The 368-nt window shown below is 66.8% G+C and overlaps 1 protein-coding gene across 2 annotated transcripts in view; it reads right to left on the minus strand.

Annotated features, from left to right (window-relative positions):
* The window catches only part of LOC119585611 (homeobox protein prospero-like), a gene marked incomplete at its 5' end in the record, with an annotated part of 25,587 nt that overhangs the window by 20,138 nt on the left and 5,081 nt on the right, over positions 1 to 368 (minus strand).

A 368-nucleotide genomic window follows, 5' to 3' on the forward strand; every position in this document is an offset into this window, starting at 1 on the left:
TCGAATGCACGCCGGCGGTTTTCTGTCGCGCATGAGGCCGCCCCACGCACGCACGCACGACCAATGACAGTTCGCTGCCGCGCGATTTGCCCCCCCCCCCCCTCCCCAGGCATCACGACCTCCCGCCACGACTCCGCGACATCCCCCCTCACCCCCCCTCTCCCCCCTCCTCCGGTTCCTACCCCCTTACCCCTGCGGTAGGTCAGTCAGGACCCCCTCTCCCCCTCCTCCCTTCCTCTCCCCCCCCACCCCCGGGGCGGTCCAACTACCCTCTCCGCTTCCTAAATCGCCTCCCCGCACCCCCCCCCCCCTCTCCCTTCCTCTCTTTCTCTCTTTTTCACTCCATCAGTACTTCTGAATGAGATGCC

Source organism: Penaeus monodon, chromosome 20, assembly GCF_015228065.2.
Source record: "Penaeus monodon isolate SGIC_2016 chromosome 20, NSTDA_Pmon_1, whole genome shotgun sequence".
Lineage (NCBI taxonomy): Eukaryota > Metazoa > Arthropoda > Malacostraca > Decapoda > Penaeidae > Penaeus > Penaeus monodon.